Genomic DNA, 6,625 nt, shown 5'->3' with positions numbered 1-6,625 from the left:
TCTTTCAGGATGTTTCTTTCTCTAAGCTCATATAGATGAGATCCAGTTTCGTGTTTCCACCTGGATTTGAATATGTTTCTCTTCCCTCATAAGGTAGAGTTTCAAAGTACACAACTATATAACATATTCTAGTTCATGGTTACTGCTGCTTGTTTTTGTATCTAATTTGCATTAGATTCTAACAACTGGGACAGAGACGTGTCAACTCTAAAATCCAATATATAAGAAAATAAATAATCATAATAATAAATGATCTATTACTTTAATAAAACATTCGGACTTTCAAGGAGAATCCATGAAACAACAGAAGACATGGGGAAAACAGAAAATACATTCACACACAGTACAGTTGCGCACACACATTCTGGCTTTTATTGTACAGGAAGCAGAGAGGAAATTGGAGAGAAGATGTAGAAATGATGTTAAGATTGGAAATCAGAGCCCAGACGACTGCATCACGGCCCCAACTTGTTTGGCTCATTTAAATGTCTCAGCTTATGAAAATATTCTAATATTTTACTTAGATTTAACAAAAAATGCATCCAAAAATGCAGATGCATCCTCCTTCATCACAACAAAGATAACTCAGTTTAGGTTTAGCTCATGATAACTACACCAACCTCAGCAGATGATCCTGGCTGCAACTTGATGCTCATAATAGAAATGTAAATAAGTTCAGCCAAATACAAACTTTTGCATCTAATTTTCACCAGCTCCCAAAAAAGAATAAGACATATAAAGGGCATCTGTGGAGCTCGTAGTAGAAACCAACTGTACTGTGCTGTGCTTTTTTTGCTATCGTGTCAAGAGATGCAAATACTTTGCGCTTTGCAGAAGGGGTTGTATGAATAAAGGCTTTCACTCACTCCTCTGTTCTTCGAGTTATTACTTCCATCAATCCATTTTCTGTTCACCCCTTGTCCCTAATGGGGTCTGGAGGGTTGCTGGTTCCTCTCCAGCTACGTTCCGGCGAGAGGCGGGTTCACCCTGGACAGGTCACCAGTCTGTCGCAGGGCAACACAGAGACATTCAGGACACACAACCACTCACACCTAAGGAGAATTTAGAGAGACCAATTAACCTAACAGTCATGTTTTTGGACTGTGGGAGGAAGCCGGAGAACCCGGAGAGAACCCACCATGCACAGGGAGAACATGCAAACTCCATGCAGAAAGACCCCAGGCCAGGAATCGAACCCAGGACCTTCTTGCTGCAAGGCAACAGCTCTACCAACTGCGCCACTGTGCAGCCCGAGTTATTACTTTTTGATCACATTTAAATATTCAGCCATGATCTTACACGAGAGTCCGATCCGTGGACAACAGAGCAGAGCAGCACAGAGATGGACAGGACAAACACACCCAATCAACCGGGAGGAAACTGGAGAACCCGGAGAGAACGCAGAGAATATGCAAACTCCACGTGGAAAGACACCGGGCCGGGATTTGAACCCAGGACCTTCTTCCTGCAAGGCAAGAGTGTTACCAACTGCGCCACTGTGCAGCTCCCACGTTTAAACAGATCCACTTTATAGACAGATATGGGGAAATATGTGAATGGCAGCAGCCTAATGGCATTTAATTTGATCAAAGAGAACTTTAAAGAACTTAACCCAGGTTCTAATGTCACGTGATGGCAGTCATTTATTTATATAAATAGAACTGGATTCATGGTTATCAAAGCTCAGGAGATTTTATTCTGAATGTTGTAATGCAGAACATTAATTTATAAAAGGGCATCTGTGGAGCTCATAGTAGAAACCAACTGTACGGTGAAACAACCACTAGAGGGAGCTAGAGGACATGTCTAGTTCTCTACACTGTAAAATGTAAAAGTAAAGTGTACTCAAAAAGAAAAGTGACCTGAACTCATTCCAGCTTAGTCTGTTGACTATACTAACTTAAACTTAGCAAAGACAACTTTCTACTGAGGCAAGTAATCAAACTCATCAGCAGCAAGTAACCCGAACTTGGAGTTATGAGTGAGCAAAACGCATCTGCATAACCAGCAAAAAACTCGGCATCATTCGGCAGCTCTCGTTGAACGCACATGCGCATTGGACACTGACGAGTGACGACGTGTTTGAAAGAAGCGCCAAACTGTCAACAATACGGCGGTTGCTGCAGCGAAGTTTTGTCACGGTAAGTCCCACTGTTTTTTAGCAAACTTATATTCGTTATCTCGGCCGTATAATTCATCCGTAAGTCCAGGTTTTGAGGTTAACTTTATGTGTAATGATTTAGCGATGCCTGGGACTAACGTTAGTCGAAAATATCATGTTTATTTAGTGGCAACAAGATGGAGCGGCAGTGCAAAAAAGCTATCCGGGGCGCAAAACAAAAAAAGGAAAAGGGATAAGGATAAAGATGTTGGCGGGTTAAAAAAGCCGCTGTACTGTTATAGAAGGCTTATGATGAGTAGACTGCCATAGGTGGGACAGCTGTAAACTGTAGGAGAAGCAGCCGTGATGAAGAAGTGTAGGGTCACCAGATTTGGGTTTCTGAAAAGGAGGACACTTCTTTTTTTGTTGGTGGGGGGGTAGAATCGGCGGACACACATGCGCCAACGGGGGGTGGAGATGGGGGAGAAGGGGGGTGGGGCGTGGGGGTGTAGAACCAGCGGTAGCACAAGAAATCGGTAGCACATGTGTGTACATGTGCTACCGATTTCTTTGCCATACAAAGAAACCTGGAATGGAGTAGTGGAACGGAGTGGAAATGTAATCACAATGCACTGTAAGCTATGTAATGTGTTTTGAGGCAGTTGACCAAAATCCGTAACGATTTTTAAATTCCCCCCGGACATTTTTTTAGGTCTGAAAAGTAGGACATGTCCGGAAAAAGAGGACGCCTGGTCACCCTAAAGAAGTGTTATGTTGATATGTAATTGTTATTGTTTTTAGGACTGCGAAGACCCAGACGTGTCTCACACCCCCATTGGGATCCTGACCATCATTCCTGAGGACAGGCAGGCCTCCACTGACTCACTGCACCTCCAGTCTTCAAGTACTGCCATCATTTTGGAAGGAAGTCTTGTCATGAATGATCTTGGGAATCTTCCACATGCCATGTGCTTGCTCTTTGGACTTATTTATACTCTGAATTTGGAGTACCCTCAACAACTGAAGTACACCTTTGACTTCATCCAAAGGGTGCTTCTGTCACTTGGACATAAATCCCTAAAACCAAAAATACAATCACTCAAAAATCTTCTGATGCAATGAGTGAATGTGATGTGACATTATGGATCAACGTTGATACCTTTACCCTTATTGGAAAAGTGATTTTTATTTCTTGTTTGATTCTTTTTTGTTGGAGGAGCATCATTGCATTTGCAGACTACTAAATGGTTTTATGTTAATGAGGAGAAACATTACTTCACTTCACTACTTCATTATTTACTTTATCAATGTTATGATAAATGTTAGGCTCTAGTATTGAGAATTGAGTTTTTGTTTCACACCAGTCAACAAAGACATTTAAGCAGGGATTCTCAAAGTTTTAAAGACTGAGGGCCATTTGAAGGATTCAATATTAGATTGAAGGCTACCCTAGAAAAAAAGTCTGTGGAAAACTTTGTTTCCAGGTTAGTGTGTATGTAACCACACTTGAGAACCTTGTATTTAAGGTAAACTTGTTTAATTATTAAACATTTTTTTCCATTCAAACTGTTGTCTGTTGGCTCTTCGTTCCAATAACTTAACACTTTTGGTTCATCTTACTTGAACATATCAAGGCAATTGGTTTCCTGATATTTTGCAAGTAATGTGAACTCTTAAACGTGTAAGTATAACTTATTTTTATGAGTACTGCTTAATTGACATAACTCACAATTTGAAGTAGTCATAATTGACATTTTATAGTCAACTTTACTAATGATTTTGAGTTAACGGCACTCAAGTTTACTGCCATTGCATGAGTTGTCTGAATGAATATTTTACAGTTAACCCAATTAATGATTTTGAGTTAACGGCACTCAGGTTTACTGCCTTTATCTGAGTGGTCTAAACATAGTTATTTTTAGCAATAACACCTTAAAATGAATTAGCTACTTTACTTGAAGATTTTGAGGCAATCGGTTTCCTAACTTTTTTTAAGTAAAGTGAACTTATTACTTTTTACAGTGTATTCCGATTTCCAGGCTACTGTAGTCTTTCCAGATTATAATGTCAAGTTTTGTATTTGACAAGACATTACAGTTAAGTCCAAACGTATTCATAACTTTGGCCGATTTAGACTCTAAATAATTTCTCTTCAAACCAAAAGGCTCGTTTCTTATAGGAAGTTAGATAAACATCTCTCATGAGGTAGAAATGAAATAATGGACCAGAAAAAATTGGATACTAAACTTTATTTCTCAGTGATCAATAGAGCAAACGTTAGACAGTGCTGTGTTTGGCTTTATAAACGTGAACTGTGATAATGTGCTGCAAATATTAACTTAAAAACTCAGGTTAAGTTGAACCTTTGCGTCTGATTTGATCCTAATGTTTTGATACTATTCCAAGAAATGTTATCTACGTCCTCTGGTTTCATGGAAAACTTATCGGCTATAAGCTTTTCACTCACACCTTTGTTCTTCTATATTTTAGAAGATTGCACGTGAAAATATCTCTTTTTCCACTGCTGTATTTTCCAAGAAACAAAAATAAAGGCAGTGGGTCCACTTTGTACAGTAAAACCGTTGAAACCAATCCATGCAGCAGGTTTTCTCCACTGCCACTTTCAAGATGGCTGTGACGTAAGTAGGACCCACCAACGTACAGTATTCATGCCTATTGTCCAATTAGCGATTTCTCAGGTCTCCAACTAAGACATACCCTTTCCGTTTTTGTTAACGATGTAGTGTTTTTGTTAATGTTGTAGTGTTTTTGTTAATGTTGTGTTTTTGTTAATGTTGTGTTTTTGTTAATGTGTTTTTTGTTAATGTTGTGTTTTCGTTAATGTTGTAGTGTTTTGCACCTCAGGGCATCCATTTCCGGGGTAGGGCCTACTGTAAATATCTATCCATTTTCTTACACCCTTGTCCCTAATAGGGTCGGGAGATGCTGGTCCCTATCTCCAGCTGTTCCGGACGAGAGGCGGGGTCACCCTGTACAGGTCGCCAGTCTGTCGCAGGGCAACTGCATATAATATTGGGAAATAAATAGAACAATAATGAAAAATACACTTGAAAGTATTAAAAACAACTGTTTTCATGTTTTTTTTCTTCAACTCAAACTTTAACTTACTGGAAATAAAAAAGATTCTGACAGAGGAAAGCTGAATGACTTTTTCTAAAAGTCATGCAAGACAAAAGCTGGATGGAACCCTATTTAAACCAGAAACAATGATTGCTACATCATTTTTTCAAGGAGTCGCTTAACTGCTTGACTCAGCTGAACAAAATCCACTCCCTTCAAGACAAACATTCCCAAGATCTTAAAACAAACACTGGACAAAGAGCTTTAAAGATTGTGTCATCCTCAACGTCTGTTGAATGACGGTGCAGCAATTTGAAATCATTTGACAATTGTGCAACATCACATGCAAACTACAGCATTACAGGAAATCTAGATCAGCCAAGATAAGCTCTCATTTCCCTTTTAATTTTCAGTCACCGATATTCAGTTTAAAGAAATGTTGAAAATGCTCAAAACAAACAGCTGTTTATCACTTAATCACAAACAGTCAGAACTCGTTATATAGATTTATAGATTTATATATTATATCGAGTTAACCCCTTCTAGCTGTTTGGATCTATAAATCAGTCTGCAATCAGGTTGTTCTAGAGCAGGGGTGTCAAACTCCAGTCCTCGAGGGCCGCAGTCCTGCAGTTTTTAGATGTGCCACAGGTACAAAACACTGGAATGAAATGTCTTAATTACCTCCACCTTGTGTAGACCAGTTCTCCAGAGCCTTAATTATTCTATTCAGGTGTGGTGCAGCAGAGGCACATCTAAAAGTTGCAGGACTGCGCCCCTCGAGGACTGGAGTTTGACACCCCTGTTCTAGAGGTTAAATAGATATTATTAGAGCTTAATTGGCGAAATGGCAGCAATTTTGCTTATTTCATAACTTCATAACCTTTGACCTTCTCTCCTCTGATCTGTTTAACAGCTACAGTCTCAGATCAGCTCAGCCCTCCAGGACTGTCAGCAACAGAAACAGAAACTTTATACCTGTTGGGCAAATATAGACTAGATTTGCTTTGCATTTCCCCACATGATGGCAATGATATAGTAAGATCCAACTAGATGCTTGAATCTAACAATGTTGCTGGACAGAGTTTTTGTTCAATGTGCCCCTTTTTTAAACTTGAGGCCCTGCCCCTCCAAACGTCTCTGCACGGCCCTGACCAATCACTTTGACACGTCAACATCAGACCTATCATTCACTCCTCTGTTCTTCCTGCTTCAGAGTTATTACTTTTTGCTCACATTTAAACATCCATCTATGATCTTACATATTTATCCCTCTTGGGGTCCTGAGGGTTGCTGGTGCCTATCTCCAGCGGTCAACGGGCGAGAGGCGGGGTACGTCTTGGTCAGGTTGCCAGTCTGCCGCAGGGCAACACAGAGACAGACAGGACAAGCAACCATGCACACACACACACACCTAAGGAGAATTTAGAGAGACAAGTCACG

This window comes from Gambusia affinis, linkage group LG05 (assembly GCF_019740435.1).
Source record: "Gambusia affinis linkage group LG05, SWU_Gaff_1.0, whole genome shotgun sequence".
Classification (NCBI taxonomy): domain Eukaryota; kingdom Metazoa; phylum Chordata; class Actinopteri; order Cyprinodontiformes; family Poeciliidae; genus Gambusia; species Gambusia affinis.
This window is presented reverse-complemented; position numbering follows the sequence as displayed.